The following is an 18,396-nucleotide window of genomic DNA, read 5'->3' on the forward strand; positions in this document are numbered from 1 at the left end:
GAGGAGGGAAAGAATTTCAATTAGTGGGTGAAAATACATTTCTTTTTTTTTTTTTTTTCAACGTTTATTTATTTTTGGGACAGAGAGAGACAGAGCATGAACGGGGGAGGGGCAGAGAGAGAGGGAGACACAGAGCCCGACGCGGGGCTCGAACTCACGGACCGCGAGATCGTGACCTGGCTGAAGTAGGACGCTTAACCGACTGCGCCACCCAGGCGCCCCTAACGTTTCTTCAGAAGATTTGCTTAAAAAGGCAATAAGAGAAATAAGATGGTATCTTCTTATGAAGATGGTCCCAAAGGTGAAGATGGAAAACTCTGCCCCTCCCATAGCCAAAGCCAAAGCCAAAACCAAAGCCAAGGCTTTGAAGGCTAAAAAAGTGGTACTGAAAGGTGTCCACAGTCACAAAAAAATATCCATATGTCACCTATCTTCTGATGGTCCAAGACACTATGTCTTTGAAGGCAGCCCAAATATCCTCCAAAAAGCATCCCTAGGAGAAACAAGCTTGACCACTATGCCATCATCAAATTCCCCTGACTACTGAGTCAGTCATAAAGAAAATAGAAGACAACACACTTGTGTTGTCAAGGCCAACAAACACCAGATCAAACAGCCTGGGAAGAATATTGATGACACTGATATGGCCAAGGTCAACACCCTGATCAGGTTGGATGGAGAGAAGGCATATATTCGACTGGCTCTTGACTATGATGCTTTGGATGTTGTCAACAAAATTGGGATCATCTAAACTGAGTCCAGCTGGCTAAATATAAATATAAATTTTTTAACCACCCACCCCCCCAAAAGAAGAAAAGAAACAAAAAGAAAAGAAATAAGATGGTGGCTGGAGCTTTACTCTGTATTTTGGGAACAAAGATTATTCAGATGTTGAATATCCTAGATTGATTCTCTTATTTTCCTTCTTCTATTTTATATTTTCCAATTATTTATCTTCCTGTTCTTGCCAGGAGAGTCTTTGATTTTTGTCTTAAAACCCTCTGTTGACTTTTTTTCTATTGTCATTTTAATTTCAAGAGCTGTTCTTTATTTTTGGGTTGTTCATTATTCACATGAATTGTGAGCTCTGTTCTTGTTCTTCATTTATCAAAAGTTCTATTGATGATATGAAAATTAATATAATATAATATATATTAACATACATAAATAATATAATATATATTTTTGTAAGTAATAAAGCTTTTCAATTTTGGTGTAATTGCGTTTTTACAAAAACAAATAAAGGAGATTTAAGATTTATAAATATGATATAAATGATATAAAGTATAATATAACAAAATCCTTATGCTTAAAATACGACTTTTTTTCAGTTACTTAGTTTTGTTTTATAAGTTTAGTCTCATCCCATCTTCCTAAAGTTACTTATTAAAGTTTTTTTTTCCCCTTAAAGCCTTTTCCTGCTCACCAGTCTTCTACTTTTTTTTGTTTGCTTTGGTCTATATTGCATGTTAGAGGGCTTCCTCAAATATTTGGAGATCCTTGACTGTCCATGTGTAGAGTGGGTCCCGAAAAACTAATTAACAGCTCTGTGTACCAGGGCAGCACTGGCTGGCTGCCAGCTTTCAATAGAGATGGGAACCAGCTCTTTCCTTGTAGACCTCTATTATCAATGTCTATAGGTCTTCCCCCAGGACCATTCTGTTTTTCCAGAGGAGGATCTTGCAACTTTCTGCTTAGAGAGGTAACTGCAGACTTGAGAAAGGAGTTCAAGAAACCTCACTGGTACAGAGATTTTCACTTAATCTTCTATTTCTTATATGACACCTTGCTCTTGACTTTAGCTGTGTTTGGTGTTTAAGAGTCTCTCAGGTTCAGCTTTTTCTGGAAGGAAGGCTCTTGTCTTCTGCGCAGAGTTCAAAGGTATAGTTCACTGGCTGTGCAGACTGGTAGAAGGGATAGGAGACTTCGAAAAGCTCCAGATTTTTAACCAGTCCTTTTCTTGTTTCATTCTGAATATTGGCTCTTAGAGGCTACCTGGTGGTTCCATTGTCTGAGTCTTCTTGGTATCTTATGGAGCAAATCCACTCAACTCGTACTGGGATGCCGCCTCTGTAGGCAATAGATTTCAGCCTTCTTCCCTCAGCTCAGTCACTTATCACCTCAATAGCTTCTGTCCATCTCTCACTTCCTCACCAATTCTCTTTGTTCTATTGATTTTAAATTTTGGGGTTAAATATTTACATTATGTAATTTTAAAGAGGTTACTCAGAGGTAAGTATGTATATTCAATGCCCCATATTGACCTGTGACATCACTTACTACTCATTCATTATATTATTCATCATTCACATGTGACCTTCCCAGAGAAGACACTCTTAGACTGAGAGAGCCAAGTTCCCCCTGGGAGCTCTGACACTACTCATGGTAAGTCTCCTATGTTATCCATTGCTTTGTCTTCTTCCAGGACTATAAGCCCTAGGAGGCAAAGACAATGATTTATTTATCTTCAGAGCTCCAAAGCCCAGTACAGTGTTGAATGAATGGATATCTGCAGAATTTACCCCATTAGCCTTTTTGCAGATACGTAGTGTGGACTATAAGGGCAGCATGTACAAAAGTACAAGAGTGGATAAGTAAAATTTTATCACAGAAAAGTGGTTTTCCTATTAAATAGCTCTGTGAAACTAAGCTAATTACCCTCTTTCGGCCTCATTTCCTCAGAATTGTGACAGTAGTAATGGCCACTACAGAGGGTTTATTGGGGTAGGGGGACTAATTGCTTTAATGTATGCAAAACATTTAGCCAAGCGTCTGGCTCATTATAAGCACTCAATTAACTATTATTACTCTAATTTAAATAATAATTTTGGGGTATGTTCTTAGAGATGTTATAGGGTTTTTCTTGCTTCCCCTCCCCCCCCCATGGAATTGCCATAACCAAAGAATTTTTTTAAATATTTTTTTTAATGTTTATTTATTTTGAGAGAGAGAGAGAGTGCAGGGCAGGGGCAGAGAGAGGGAGAGAGAGAATCTCAAGCAGGCTCTGCACTGTCAGCCCAGAGCCTGACATGGGGCTTGAGCTCATGAACCATGAGATCATGACCTGAACTGAAATCAAGAGTTGGGTGCTCAACCGACTGAGCCACCCAGGTGCCCCACCAATGAATGTTTTTGATACAATATTAAGAACTAGGCCAGGGGAGAAAAGAGCCTATATTTGAAGCCCTGGGAAGAAAAGACATGGTTGGGGGTTGGGTCTGGCCTCTAGAGTGAGCTACTCTTGTTCCATTCTTTCCAAAACTCTAGGGAGATGAGTTCTCCCTTTCTTTCCATCTGAGGACACTGGAAAGTTTCAGTTTTCTTTCCTATGGAGAGTAGTTTGAAAAGGACAGATATTTCCTGATTTGTGTAATTCAAGCTTAGTTCAGTTGAAAAAAAAATTAGAAGGAAAGTCAGAAATAATAATAATTAAAAAAAAAGACATTGAGTAAGTTAAGGTGTGGAATCAAGGTTTTTCAAGCTACATGAAGCATGGGATTTTTGTTTTTCTAAACTCTTCAGAGTTTAGAGTGAAGGAGGGGCAGAACTTGTGGCACTGACTAATAAGAAAATATATGTAATCCCTGGATGTTGAAAATTTGCAGGATTTTTAAGCATGTTAATTGCTTTGACACTTAAAGTAAACCATGAAACAGTATTGGTCGAAAAGAATGGAAACTAACTTAAGTGTTGAAATTGGGTAACTTATTTATTCATTTTTTGGTGAGGGAGTAGAAACTGAAACTATGATGGTGAGTAAAATACACATAGTTCTTACTATGACTGAGCCTCAAGACTAATGGAAAAATAAATAGTCTTTAAGGAAAACCCTAAATATGTAATTGTAAATTATAGGGCATTTGCGAGCTATTATCAGGGATGGGAGGTTGGTAACACTGAAGGAAAGACAATTTCAGAACACGATAGGAAGGAAGTATTTGGTGGGTTTGGCCACTACAGAGTCCTGTCAGGGTGATGTTTGTTATTAGGAGAGGGTAGAAGAGTCGGTGGCCGCAGAAGCCAATGAAGACCAAAAATAAGCACTGCCTTGAGAAGCATATGAAAGGACATTCTATGTTATTCTCAGGGCTACTAGGAGCCATTGAATTACCTTAGCCAAGGAACAATTCCATTCAGGTTTAGTAAAAGATTACATTGGCAACTATGAGGAGAAGTGTTTAGAAGAAGGCAAGAGGAGCCTATTGAGAACAGGTAGGGAGCTAATGTAGTGGTATTGCAAACTAGGGTGCTAGCAGTGGAAATAGAGAAAAGGGGTTCCATTCGATATCCACTTTTGGGGAAATCAGCTGGATTCCCTTGACTGATTGGATGTGGGGAAATGAGGGAGAGGGAGATGTCATAGATGGGTTTTGGATTTCAGAGGGCAGCTGTGAGGAAGAAGAGGCTTGAGAAAAGTATCAAGAGTCAGGGAAGAAACATAGCATGGCATAGTTAAGAGCAGTTAATAAATACAGATGGTAGCTGATTTAGGACAATTTGGCTTATGGCTTTTTGACTTTATCATGGTGTGAAAACAATATACATTCAGTAGAAACTCTACCTTGAGTTTTGAATTTCGATCTTTTCTCAGGGCAGTGATATGTGCAGGATACTCTCTGGTGATGCTAGGCAGCAACAAGGAGCCACAGCTTCCAGTTGGCCACGTGACCTCGAGGGTGAACAACAGATATGCTTGCAACCATTCTGCGCACCCATTCTCATTTTCAGTACAGTATTCAATAAATTACATAAGATAGTCAACACTTTATAATAAATTAGGCTTTGTATTAGACGACTGTGCCCGACTGTAGACTCATGTAAGTGTTCTGAACGTGTTTAAGGTAGGTGAGGCTAAGCTATGACGTTTGGTAGGTTAAGTGTATTGAATGCATTTTTGACTTTTGATATTTTCAACTTACGATGGGTTTGTTGGGATGTCACCCATTGTGAATCAAGGAACATCTGTAATTAGTTTTTTCCTGTTAACCAATCCTTCCAGTTCTGGATTATGTCTTGACTTCATTAAAACTTCTCTGACCACCTGAGGCACAAATCAGTTGGCCATCACCTCACATCTTCTGGAGTGCTTGTGACTCACCTGAAGTAACATGCTGCCCCTTGCACATGCTGTCCCTTATTCTGCTGACCTTGGTACATGACACTCTTCTTTTTACACCTAGATTGTAAACTCAGTGGCAGGGGACCTGTTCTTATACTTCTTTGAATACTCAAAATCATTTATTAGCATTTGTACATAGTGGGGTCTCAATAAAGATTTTTTGACTATTTAGTAATTGGAAATATTATCACTTTGAGAGAAATTTTGAAAAGGACGTGTTATTGTTAGTGATTCTTCTCTCACATTCTGTTCAGAGGAAAAAACTAGATCACGTGTCTAATCTCATTTCTGAAATATCTTTGTGAAGATGCAATATAAAGAACTATAGAATTGGGAGCCTGGGTGGCTCAATCGGTTGAGTGTCCAACTCTTTTTTTTTTTTAATTTTTTTTTATGTTTATTTATTTTTGAGAGAGAGAAAGAGATAGGACATGAGTGGGGGAAAGGCAGAGAGAGAGGGAGGATACAGGGAGTCTGAAGCAGGATCCAGGCTCTGAGCTGTCAGCACAGAACCTGACACGGGGCTCGAACCCACGAGCCGTGAGATCATGACCTGAGTTGAAGTCACTTAGCTGACTGAGCCACCCAGGTGCCCTGAGTGTATAATTCTTGATCTCTGTGCAGGTCATGACTTCACAGTTTGTTAGATCGAGCCCTGCTTTGGGCTGTGTTCTGACAGGATGGAGCTGCTTAGGATTCTCTCCCCCCATCAATAAAAAAATAAACTTAAAAAAAAAAGAACTAGAGAATTATTTATAGCAGCTATAGTTTATTGTAATCTATAAGTTTAGTAAAGAGAGACTGAGGGAATCCTGCGTATTTGTTTTTAAGTCTCTGTATTCATTGTTCCTGTTAGAGGTGATGGGTGCATTTGGAAAAACAAGGTGATGGTGGGGTGGAGGGAGGAGGGGATGAATGAGGGGAGGAAGGGAGGTGAGAGAAGACTTACTAAAATACACACAAAACGTGTGTCTGTGTAATCCATGAAAAATGTTGCAATGAGGCCCAAAGAGTGCTCTAAAATGATGCCTAGGGTGGTACAAGTCACACCCACTACCTTCTATGCCTCATGGTTAGTGGTGAATGTAGGACAGGGCATGCTGACCCTGTGGCTCTTTGATGGGCTTCTCCAACTCCTCGTTTGTCTCAGACTGCTTGTAAAGCAGCCTCTTACAACTTCCTTTGTCCATCATCCTTTGGAGTTTTTTAAGTGAGGGTGGGGACAGATGATCACTGCTGCCACTTATCTATAAGCTCCTGCTGTTATTATTAATCATAGTTTGCTCTTTACTAATGTGAGCACTTACATGGAAATAAAAGGCATTAATTGAATAGCTCATGTATGGTAGGATTTAGGGTAGGCAGCTTTGAAGACATAGATATGAAAACAAACCCCAAAATTTATGATCTCAAAGAGCATACAGTAGCAAAGTCCAGTGTGTACATAGACATACAACTTTTCATTATGGTAGTAGAGATTTTTTTTTTCTATAGAAAGCTTAGCTATTGGTATTTAAGGCTTTAGAAATCAGGATTAGCAGCTTTATTTCTCCATGTGTTAGTTATGTGATCTGGGCAAGATACTTAATTTTTCTGAGCCTTATTTAATGTTTATTTATTTTTGAGAGAGAGACAGAGACAGAGATAGAGCATGATTGGGGGAGGGGCAGAGATCGAGGGAGACAGGATCTGAAGTAGGCTCCAGGCTTTGAGCTGTCAACACAGAGCCCGATGCGGGGGTCAAACCCACAAACCACGAGATCATTACTTGAGCTGAAGTCATACGCTCAACCCACTGAGCCACCCAGGTGCCCCTCTCTAAGCCTTATTTGCATTAGTCCCGAAATGAAGATAGTGACACCTTCATTCTAGGGTTGTTGTAGAAATTAAATAAAATAATACAGTCAAAGCTTCTAGTGTATGTATTATACATGTTGAGTGCTTAATAAATCATATATATGCAAACATGAAGATCTATTCCACTTGTCTAACAAGTGCTTTCATATTCATTTGTAGTTCTGATCTTTCTTTTGCAAAGACAAAGTTGATGATAATGATCTATTTCTTAGGGCTGAGTCAGACCAGTTGGCCCAAGGACCCACTGTTTCTTCACAGCCCATGCAGCACCCTTCCATGGTTTAGCCTTCCGCCCACTCCACCCTTCCTTCTCCCTCCTAATTGCTTCCCACCCGCCCTCACAGGACTTTCCCTTTCTCCCACTCCAAATGATTATGCAAGAGTCAGGTTGCTCTTGACAATATATACTTATAAGAGCAAAATTCAGAATAAATACTTGGTTATTTCAAAGAATGAAATGAGGCATCTTGTCTCGCACTTTACCCATGAGTCAAGAAATTTATGGGCATGAGTATCAATATCATCTTCACCGATCTGAAATAAACTTGATAAGTTGTTCGCTGTTTCCTGGCTTCAGCTTTCTTGTTTGTAAAACAGATGATTGTGAAATGGGAAGGTTGGGTTGCCTCTGGTGACTGGAGATGTGTTATGGTGAGCAGCACTGGGAAAGTGTTGGGCGAAAAGATCACTGTCAGAGAAATCAAGAGATCCAGATTCTTGATTTTAGACTGGAAATTAAAGTATGGGAAGAAAAGGAAAGACCTGACTTTTCTAAAATATTCTGACACTAATCCATCTTATACTGGAAATGTTTTGGTGCTTCTTATTTAGTTTAAACATGGAGAGGAGTAAAAGAATGCTGAGAAAGGAATGGGAAGAAATATCAGAGATCCAGGGTGTTGGTGCTGGGGATGGGATGGTCAGAGTTACTGTCAATTCAACCCCAGGACTTTGCTCATATAGGCACCAAAGGATATTGTCTTCCTTGTTTGTCCCCAAGAAAGATAATTTTCCAAAGTTAAAGGATAAGCACTATATTTAATTGTTCACTAGATCTATTGGACAAGGGTTTATCCATCGCTTTCTGGGATAAATGTGTATTTTCAGCCAATATTATATTTTTGGGTGCTTATTTTCATAAAGCAGTCATTTTTTAATTTTTATAAGGGATAGAGAATTATTATCTCTGAGATGAAGCTAGAATATCACTCCCAAGACTGTCCTCTTCTCAATCCATCTTCCCCACACAAATTTAGATTGCTCAATGTAATTTCAAATCTTAGATTTAAAAATAAGAATACAGACTTCCCAGTCACTGTCTGCCTGAGATATTATTGCCTTGAGATGCTCAGAAGTCAAGAGAGCATGTTATATATAATCATTAGTTCATTAAGCTAGCCCCCTTTTTCCATAAGTAACAAACCACAGTGCCACTTACACTGTCATTCCATTCATTAAAAAAAAAAGTACCGACTTTTCATTACTATCACTGTGACAGGTTTAACATATTTTCTTACCTGCAGAAACTAAAGAAACCATTTCTGACCATTAAGAATAAAGTCATCCATCCAGAACTGAGCTTTTCTCTAAAATGGTACTCGTTAGGCAATCCTCATTTGCAGGGAAGGAAATGAAAGAATTATATGACAGAGAGTGACTGTTTGGAGAAGAGAGACAGGAGAAACCCTACATTCAATGTTTAGGGGAAGTAATATTTGAACTGAGAACAGAAGGGTAACAATGACAAATGGTCTTTAATCATTGCGCATTTAATTATATTCTAGTCATTTACATACATGAAATCACGTGTCCTGGGACTCGTGCTCCCAATTCTGCTTTAAAAAGTCTCTGCTCTTGTAGTTAAGTTCCATGAAGAACTGGAGAAAACCATTTCAGAAAAAGCAGTGGCGGGGGAAAGTCTCTAAGCTGGTATGAAGTCAGGTATGTTGAAGAATGGGAAGAAGTCTAGAGTGGCTTGTGCGGAATAAGCTAGGGGAAAAAAATATTATATATGGGAAAGTGTGTTGGAAACCAGAGTAAAGAATTTTGATTTTATACTTTAGTCTTTGGACTCATTATCTCAATCACTATTTTAATAATTTGAAGGTCAATTTGCTTCTAATTTGTACTCTATGCAATAATCCTGAGCATACCAGGACAATAGACACGAGAGGTTTTTTTTTTTTTTAAAAATCATAGTATTTTATGCTCAGTATTATACAGATAATTATTGAGTGTGAGACTCTTTAGGTAACAAATATTTCTACTCCTTAAAATATCTAAGTGTAAATAATTCACCACATTGAATAGTATCATTTCCCATAGTCCAAACCAGGTCTATTGACCACTCCAGCAGATTGTTGCTATTAGGTGCAATTTCCTCCTAAGGCATTCAAGAAAGTATAAATATTTAACATCTTTGAGCAATTTGAGCAATCATAGTTTGCTCTGATATTAAAAATGCAATAGCAATGAAAAGTCTTTCTAACAGAATACAAATCCAAATCTAAATAAATGCAGCATTCTTGTCTATAAACTTTTCAGGAAACCTTGCACATCTTCAATGGCATTGTTTCAGGTTAGGCTTGTCCTTTTAACACACTGAGTCTCTGTTCGGTGATCAGAGCCATCTGTCTAGCATTTCATCTCACTGGGAAATTGGCTTCTGGGTTTGATCACGCTTAATAAGCAATGTCCACCACATAAGCAAGGACAAAGCTCTTTGTTGGTACCGAGGAGGTTAACATTCTAAAATACCACGATAGGTAGAAACAGAAATGACTTTTATTCTTCTGTGTAGAATTAGAGAGCTGAGTTCTTTTAGGATGATGGAGTAGATATTTTGGAAGTACCAAATCTTACAAGAATCCTCCTTGACAGAAACAAAAGCAAAAATTCAAAACGGAGGGTAGCCTAACACTTAGGGTATTAAGAACACATGAAAAAGAAGATTGACCATGAGGTTGGTGAGGATTGTTTTGGGGCAGTTACTAAGGAAAGGACAGAAAAAACTTGATTCAGATGTAGGTACTAAGTGTTTATTATTTGAGTCCAGAAATGGATGGGAGTGGGTAAAAGGGGATGTTCCCTCAGTAGGTTGATGTTTTTGGCAACATTACAACTGATGTTGCAAGAAGGGAAATAGTCTCAAGATGAAAATCTCTTACAGGTTGGCATTTGCCCAAAACTGTAATGTTGACAGGGAAGTGTGGGCACACCCAAAAACATCCTGATTAAATTGCAGGTGTTGTGCAAAAGCAAGTGGGAAGAGCAAATATTTTATAACTAGTAAGCAGATTTTGGCAGTTGCCTTATATATAGTGTGTGAGATTATAAAATCTTAAGGCACAAGGTAATTCTTTTATATTTCTGTTGTAAGAGAGTTTTGCTCAGAGACTCATACACTATTTGATTTGGAAAAGACTTTTCAGATCATCTCTTCTAATGGGCTTTTTATTTTTTAGCAGAAATAACTCTTTTCAAATAAAATTTTAAACTGAGCTCTGCTAAGGGCTCCAGTGTGGCTCAGTTTTAAGTGTCCGATTCGTAGTCATGATCTCCAGGTTCTTGAGTTTGAGCCCCACATCAGGTTCTGTGCTGACAGCTCAGAGCCTGGAGCCTGCTTCAGATTCTGTTTCCCTCTTTCTCTACCCCTCCTCTGCTCGCACTCTGTGTCTCTCTCTCTCTCTCTCTCTCAAAAATAAATAAACATTAAAAAAACTTAAAAATAATTTTAAAAAGTAAATTGAACTCTGCTATATAAAAACAGATGGGGGCACCTGGCGGCTTAGTTGCTTAAGCATCAGACTCTGATCTCGGCGCAGGTCATGATCTCACGGTTTCGTGAGTTCGAGCCCCACATCTGACTCTGTGCTGACAGCATGGAGCCTGTCTGGGTTTCTCTCTCTCCTCTCTCTCTACCCCTCTCCCACTTGCTCTGTGCCCCCCGCCTCTCCAAATAAACATTTAAAAAAATTAAAAAATAAAAACGGATGGTATTTTATTAGTAAAAATGACCTTAGAAGTTTAAATTGAACATATTTATTCTTTATATAGTGACCAAATGGACCTAATGGAGTTGTTTTGATTAATACAAAGGCTTGGAATCAGAGCTACTGTGGGGCACTTGTGATTTCATGAAATCCTTAGCTTCTCATTTATTTTAGGATTTTTGTGTGTTTGCACATGATTAAAAAAATCACGATTTCCGCAGACAGCTAGCTGCAAATGGGAGGTTTCAGCAGATCCCTTTGTAATCTCAGGATATTCTTGGAGGAGAATCTTTTATCCTGAGGTCCACTCAAAAATGAGTCAAACTGGAAACACAAGTTAATGCATTAGTGGTTTCCAATGTGCTGACATCTGGCATATAACTCCTTGGAGTGTTCTAAATATTATGATATTTAAAATGTTTCCACACTCCTTAAAATGCAAATTGAGTCCAATATCTGTTGAGCCCTTTCCACAGAAGTTCTTCCACAGAAACCCAGGGCTCAAAAGTTGTTAGTGGTGGTGTGGTAATTATTTCAGGCTTTCCTGAACTGAAGTGTGTGCAATCCAGCAAAATAAACAAGCTTAACACTGTTAAATAAAATAATTCATGTTCTAGCGAGGAAATGTCACAGTCGAAACTAAACCCTGAGCCTCTTGACTTCCTTCCTGTTTCATGTTTGTGGAGAATGAATTGAACACAATATAGTAATGGTTCACTTATTGTCAGTTTTATTCACTTAGCACTTTAGTTTTATTCATGAGGATATGCCTTATGGGCTCCCATTCCATCTTTTTAATAGGTGTTTCACTGGCTAGATTGAAAGTCCCTTGTCCAAAGGAACTAAGCCACATATTTTTTTATAGCCACCAGTGTCGTGCGTGTAGAGTAGGATATTAGTGACCTATTGATTATGAATTCAAGAAAGATATGAACTTATTCTCATATAAACATCTATTATTGATAATTTAGTTGATGGTGAAGTGTTCTGTTGATGTTTCAAGCTGTACCATTTTCAGTGCATAGATGAATCTGTCCACAGTTTTGTTTAAAATTTCATGTAACATTTTTATGTACTGTTAGTGAATTAAAGGGGGATATACCGAATAACCACTATGTCCCCAGCAATTGGTATAATTCCATGGACACAACGGTAAGTCTTTTGTGCAACTAATAAATACAAACAGGTGTTCAAAAGAAACCATCATGCCAAATTAGCAGCTATCATTGTTGAGTTTGACACTAAATTGGGTTTTTAATTAGGATGATTGGTATTTTCTCCTTCTTTTCCTTGGAATGGTAGCATTCAAAAACTGAAATATCGTCAGATCTGGTTTTATGTTGTGGGAAGATTAAAATTCCTTCTTCGGAAACATCCTGGCTTTGTTTCCCATTATTTCTTACCTCGCTCCTCATGGGAGGGTTATTACCCATCCAAGTAGAAGACCTGTTTAGCTCCTTAATGTTCATGGCAAGATTTCAATCTTATTTTTTTTCTAAAATGTTAGATTGAACTCAAAAACTTGATGTTTTGTAGATAAAAAATAATTGAAAATTAGCAGTTTCACGTGGTTCCGCTAAGTGTATGAATTCAACTGAAATCAAGTTGTTTGCTATCCAGCTCTTATCAAAAACTCTATGGATAAAAGTGATAATAATAGAGGTTTGGCTTAAAGCAGAGGTCGACACACTTTTTCTGAGAGGGCCAGTTAGGAAATATTTTAGGCTTTGTGGGTCAGTCTATAGCAACTACTCAATTCTATTGTTGTAGCATGGAAGCAGCCATAGACACAGAGCAAATGAATGGCTGTGGCTGTGTTCCGATAAAACTTTATTTATAAAAACAGGCACTGGGCTGAATTTGGCCTGGAATCATAGTTTGCTCACATCCTTGGACCATGTTCTTTCGGTATGAATCGCCTTTGCAGAATTACCTTGTGGTGGTTAGCTTTCGTGGAGGGAGGAGTTGGGAAACAACCATAAAAAATTCTTTATTACATTTGCTCTGGGGATGTTACACAAAGATATTATTCATATGATTAGCCAGCATTCCGCCTAATATCTAGCTAATTCCTAGAATAATCCCTAGCTAATATCTAGGTAACAATTTGTTTCTTCTCTTGCCTAAATGGTTTTTATGATAATAAAACTCTGGCTGTCTCCCTTTTTTTGCTTTTGTTACCAGGAATAGCAATCCGAAATGCATGCTTCAGCTACAGCCACTATATTGACATTTATGTTCTGTAGAGGTGAAATTCCCTTCTTTCTTATAATTAGCCTTGATTTGACGATATATTTAAATTGAATTTTTCCTAACTTTAGAAATTTTGAATTGTAATCTGCTACTCTCTTGCATGCTTCTTTGTTGTGAACAGGCTCAAATTCTTCTGGATCATGTTCGAGAGTAAACATACAGAGTAGGTACCCGATCCATGTTCATATCTGAAAGTCAATTTCCTGTAAGCTTTTAGTATCTAAGGTACACAAGTATATACTATTGAATTATTTTAATCCAACAAATAACTTATGCATATATATTCTTCTGCTCTCAAGAAGTTTATAGCTGGTTGGGGGAGACATACATATGAACAAATAGTGACAAAGCTACAAGATAATTGTCCTAACGGAGGTACATGTACCATGCAGCCTGGAGCTCGAGTTTTGGGGAATGATGCTGTTGCAACATCTTCCTCCTTGGCGCGATGAGACCAACTATGCCAAAACAAACCTTTTGTGAATAGTCATTATTTCTTATAGAAAAGCTTAAAGGCATATAAGTAAGATGATGCTTGATGTTTTGATTTCCTGCCTTAACAAGCTCAAAACACTCTTCTACAATTAATTCAGAACTTATGATTTATACTTCAGAAAAACATTAATTTCAACCAAGTTTTATTAAGTGCTTGTTAAAGACATTAGTTCCTTATATCTAAATTAATCCCCGAGCATTTCAAGGGTTTGAGTTGATATTTCAGTCCACCAGCTTTTTTCACCAGAAAAGCCAAGATATCCCTTTGTGTTATTTGAGGCACACAAGCAAGGATAGGCTGGATGCTTAAAAATTCATAAACACTATTTTAATGACATTAAAGCAACTCACCATACAAGAAAAATATTATTTATAATTATTCTGTCTCAAAAAATTATTCTTCTCAGTGAGTTAAGCTATTTATTTAATTCATATGCAAAATATTTCAACACTGTTAAAATTATAGTTTATGTTGTTTGTGTTTAAGCAACTGAACATAAGATTTTTTTCCAAGCCATACATTTTTACATTTATAATTTTAATATCTAAAATTTATTTCCTCACCAAATATTTACTGAACACCTATTATGTGCTCAGTATATAAGTTTCTCGGCTTCAAAAAGGCTACCTCTTCATGGGAGAAGACAGATGATAAACCTAGAGACAGATTCTTAAAAAGATGTAATTAATTGGTGATTACAGCTATTATAAAAATAAAACACAGAAATGAGATAATGAAAAACCGTTGAAGGATGGTGGTGGGTGGTAATCTCTCAAGGTCTCTGTAAAGAACAGTAAGAAGAAGCCAGCAAGTGGAAACCTAGCAGGGGGGAGCAATTATTTAGCATTTATTTGAAATTCCTTATGGTTAGGAAATAAAGTAAAAATTTTAATAAAAGCCATATTGCAAAAAATCCAATTCTATGTGTTTTTTTATCCTCTTTGTTCTTACCTATAATGGGAAAGATATCTTTTAAGAAATTATCATCAAGCCCCCTGGAATGATGATATAATTAAGTTGGTTTTCTTGCACGTGCTTCACAAAAGGTGAAGACCTAAGCCTGTTCCTTTGGAGAACTACCACAGGTTTTATCTCCCAGGATAGAGCCTGAGGCAAAGAGTTTCACAGCCTTGACCTTCTGGAATGTCACCGGAATGGAGTTAAGGAGTATGGATGTATGGGGAGAGTTTGGAGGGTGATTTAAAGATCAAAGAAAAATGAGGCAAGCAGATTGTGGGAAATGAGGCTCCCCACTCATTCATGTGAGGCTATTGACTGAAAGATGACACAAAATAAAAAGTTGACATTAGAAGTTGCTCTATCCTTTTTCTACAAGAGTGTTTATGCTCAGTGAACAGAATGAGAATGTTCTCTATCTGGTAATGGACTATACTTGCATGACTGTCCAGATAGAGTGGTGTGAGAATTCGGACAAACACATGGTTAAAAAAAAATTAAAATGCCTTTAAATTTTGTTTCTTAGAATAAATGATCAGAATTGAAATTTCTAGGTCAATTGGTATTGAGTATGTTTGTGGTTCTTAATATATGACTACACTGTTTTCACAAAGGCTATCCTGTCCAATATACTTAGCCTTCCATGAGCATCATTTAAGGTTTATCTTGCCAGCCTGATATTAACAATTTTTTTTAACGTTTATTTATTTTTGAGAGAGAGAGAGAGAGAGAATGAGCGAGGGAGACGCAGAGAGAGAGGACAGAGAATCTGAAGCGGGTTCTGTGCTGACAGCAGTGAGCCCAATGCGGGGCTCAAACTCATCAACTGTGACATCATGACCTAAGCCGAAGTCAGACACTCAATTGACTGAGCCATCCAGGCGCCCCTTGCCAGACAGACATTTAAAATACAATATAAATTCTTGCCTGTAAGCACTGTATTGGAGACTGATTATTTAACTGGCCATCTGCTGAGTCTGTCTAAAGGCACACGCTGAACACCTTCATGGATGATCCAGTCTAAAACCCACAATAGAGCATGTAGCTTCCTTCCCTGGGGCAGCCCTCCCTGTGTATGTGGCTATTCGACCAGCCTGTGGATCCTGTATCTTCCCTGTAAACAGATCCTTAGCTTCTAGGTAACACTGACAGCCACTCTCTGGAAAACTCCTACTACCACTCCCACGCATTGGTTAAATCCTTGATTACTTCCTGTGTGACTGCAGAAGGAAATCTTCACTAAGAGAGTATCAATTGTCTATTGCTATGAATTACCCGGAAAATCAGTGGCTTGCAACAAACAATAAGCATTTATTTAATTCATGAGTTCATGGGCCAACGAGTTAATATGGATGAGTACTCTGGTCTCTGTTAAACTTGGTCACATATGGCAGGTGGCTGGCCGTTAGCTGGGCACGACTGAGCGGCTGGGCTGCTTTCATTCTCTAGCAGACTATCATAGGTGTTTTCCTTGCATGGCAAATGTACAAGAAGTAGAGGAGCTTCATAAGAATTTGGGTGGTTGGGAGACGTGCAACCTGACTTTGAGGCCTCTGTGTGATTGATAAACAATTGTCTGTTTTTCAAGGGGATCCTTTAATATAATTCTAGACTCTGGAGTCAAAGTCTCTGGATTCAAATCATGGCTCTACTAGGCACTGTGTGCCCTGGGCCAAGTTATTTAACCCCTTTGTGCTTTTGTTTCATAATTTGTTATCTGGGCATAATACCAAATTGTACCGTGGTGGGTTGTTGTGAAAATTCAATTAATGAATATACGTAATATGTTCACAACAATGGATGTCATATGTTCACATAAAAATGCTAAGGAAAATATTACCTGTAAAATACTTCTCTCGTATGTCACTTTTATTGGTTTCCTCAGAGATCTCATTGCTTGGAAACTCAACTCCATTTCTGTTGATTTAGACCAGATCCTTCAACTGTCTGCTTTTGACGTCCCTTCAGGGCCTTGGCTTCTCCCAGGTCACCACCCTGCTGGGTGGCTCCACTCATTCAGACATCCTTTTGTGTGGAGTACATTTCGAGATATTGTGGCACTCACAATGTGCACTCAGAGGGTCCAAATTTGTGCCATGGCACAGTACTCTGAGAAACAAAGCTTTGGAAACAAAGCTTTGTGTCTTTGTTCTATTGTTAAGCAGTCCATTCTAGCTAGCCTATTTTTCTTTAACTTTTCTAGCAAAGCCACCTGAGACTGTGACTTTTTCTCTTAAATCTTTCTGCTAAGGCTGATCCTAGAGCAGGTCAAAAATACCAGGTAAAGAAGGTGTGGGATGTTGAGTGGGGGAAAGAGAAGAAACCGGCCAGGCCCCAGGTCTCCAACACAGGTTTCACAGCCCAAGTTAGGCCTACGGTGGGAAGAGGAAACAAGCTTCATCTGGGATAAAAGTTTGGATCTTTGATGTCATACTGAGTTGGATCTTAAAAATTCATTTCAGTTCCTACTGCAAGCAGGCTCAGGCTTCATATTCAAGAATACACTTATTTAACAAAATAAGCATTATCACCTAATAGGAAAAAGACCCTCACACTCATGGTCACCAGCTTAATGCTAAGGTACAAGGGCAACTTTATCGCCTGTCCCCCAGTTTCCACTCTCTGGTCTTCTCAACTGATTACTTAGTCACCTCTCACATAGTAATGATGGGAGAACAGGTTTCAACCCACAGTTTTTGGAAATCACTTAGCACCCATAGCCATGGTAGTATTGGAATTGTTTTGGATGAATTGTATTGTTGTATTCCTTAGATGAAACTGGGATAATGTGGAAAGTTGCATTTAAAAACCCTATTTCATATATATGCGGGTGTTTTGTGTTTCATTTTGTAGGTTGGCGTTTGCATCAATATTGCACAATTGCATTATTTTGATTGTTGAAACCATGGGTTTTCTAAGATTTCTGCTCTGTGTATTTCTCCATGTGTAAATTATGTGTGTTTCACCCATTATTGAAATTTTCTATGCACACGTTAAAAACTTAAATAAAAACTTGCAAATGAAAGAATTAAATAAACACATTACTCATTTGATTATCTCAGTCTTATGGCATTTTCACTTCTGACTCCAAATGGCTGGTGGGAGAGAAGATAGATGTCTCCTAGTTTAAAGCAGCAATCCCCTGCCATACCCTACCTTACACACACAGTCTCAGTCCTAGAGGGATAATTGTGAACTCTGAAACTACTGTTTTTAATTTTGGGGGGTTAGTAGCATATCAGTGATTAAAATGTTTATATGACTAGTCCTTGATATATCAATTTTAGACATCTATGCACAATCTGCTATGGCAGCTAAATCAACCTCTCACTCTTTGCTTTTCCCATCCCAGTATAGTTATATTGTTTTTTTAAATTCCTCTATTTGTGAGTTTGTAAGTTTGAATAATGTATCTTAACATTTATACCTTATTCTATTGATTCCTGAGTTTTGATTTTGAACGATGAAGGTTTTAGCCTCTCCATTCTTGCTTTCATTTCATCTCATCTTTCGCCTCCTCACTTCAGTCCGTCATGGGTAATTTTTACATTGTCAAGATAATTGACAACATTGTCAAGAAATATTGATAATACCTCTTTATTATTTTGTGACCATACTTGAACTGTTAGTACACTGTATATGGGATGTATTGAAACTTCAAAAGCTGTGGAGACCAGGCAGGCATGCGTTAAAAACTGGTAGACTTTGGCGAGCTGGTGAGT

At 38.1% G+C, this 18,396-nt stretch overlaps 1 pseudogene; it reads left to right on the top strand.

Moving 5' to 3' along the window:
• The first annotated feature begins 241 nt into the window (after window positions 1–241).
• On the top strand, window positions 242–794 carry LOC147579004 (large ribosomal subunit protein uL23 pseudogene; annotated as a pseudogene).
• Window positions 795–18,396: the final 17,602 nt, after the last annotated feature.

The sequence above is a fragment of the Puma concolor genome, chromosome B4 (genome assembly GCF_028749965.1).
Source record: "Puma concolor isolate L17-30 chromosome B4, mPumCon1.1.hap2, whole genome shotgun sequence".
NCBI lineage: Eukaryota > Metazoa > Chordata > Mammalia > Carnivora > Felidae > Puma > Puma concolor.